Source organism: Eimeria acervulina, genomic scaffold (genome assembly GCF_000499425.1).
Source record: "Eimeria acervulina Houghton genomic scaffold, Eah_scaff1365, whole genome shotgun sequence".
NCBI lineage: Eukaryota > Apicomplexa > Conoidasida > Eucoccidiorida > Eimeriidae > Eimeria > Eimeria acervulina.
Genome location: NW_013550267.1, coordinates 6,456 through 7,570, shown reverse-complemented (window position 1 = coordinate 7,570; position 1,115 = coordinate 6,456).

Sequence of the window (1,115 nt, the reverse complement as noted above, 5' to 3'; positions counted from 1 at the left end):
ATAATAATAATAATAATAATTATTATTATTATTATTATTATTATTATTATTATTATTATTATTACATGTACATAGATGTGTACGTATATGTAAATCTATACATGTATAAATATATATGTATACATACATAAATATATATATATATGTATATAAATTTATACAGTGTTGAAAGGTATATTAACATGTGCAGCTACAGGCACAAATCAAGAAGGAAAGGAGACTCCTGTCTCCTGTCTCCTTTTGCGGTGTATGCGCAGGTATGAGACAAACTATGGGGGGCTTCGGCAAGCTGCTGCTGCTATTCAAACATTAAAACCCAAAAGCAGCAGCCAAGGCATCTCTCCTGCTGCAGCAGCAGCAACTGGTGCTGCTGCTGCTGCCAGCCCTCACGCGGATACTGTGAGCCGCAATAACATCATCTCGACGCCTCTGCTGCTGCTGCTGTTGCTGCTACTGCTGCTGCTGCTGCTGCTGCGCCTCTACATTGTGCTGCTGCCTCCTTCTAGCTGCTGGTGCTGCTGCTGCTGTGTCTCTTCAGGAAGGAGCTGAGGACGCCGCTGGGGGACAGAGCGCCAGAGACACATTCTTCAGGGCAGTGTAGGTGTTGGCCGCTGCTGCTGCTGCTGCTGCTGCTGCTGCTGCCGTTGGCGGTGGTGGTGCTGCTACTATTGCTGTTGCTGTTGCCACCGCTGCTGCAGCTGCTGGCTAAGCTGCAGCTGCCGGCCCACTATCCGCAAACGCAGCTGCAGTAGCAGCAGCAGCAGAAGCAACAACAGCAGCGGGAGAGACAACAGGAGCAGCAAGCGCAGCATCAGCAGCAACAGCGAGAGCAGCACCAGTAGCAACAGCAGCAACAACAGCAGCGAAACTCGCATTAACAGCAGCAGCAGCAAGAGCAGCAACAGCACCAGCAGTAGCAGCAGCAGCAGCGAGACCAGCATTAACAGCAGCAGCAGCAGTGCTGCTTTCTGTTTGTTTTCAGGCGTACTGCGCGCAAGTCTACATCAAACCTCAAATTAAGAAAAAGAGGGGGCCCCCCCTTTTTTGCTGGGGGCCCCCGCCGCTAAGTACTCAATAGGGTACCACTGGGGGGCCCCCCAAGTCCATGGGGTTGG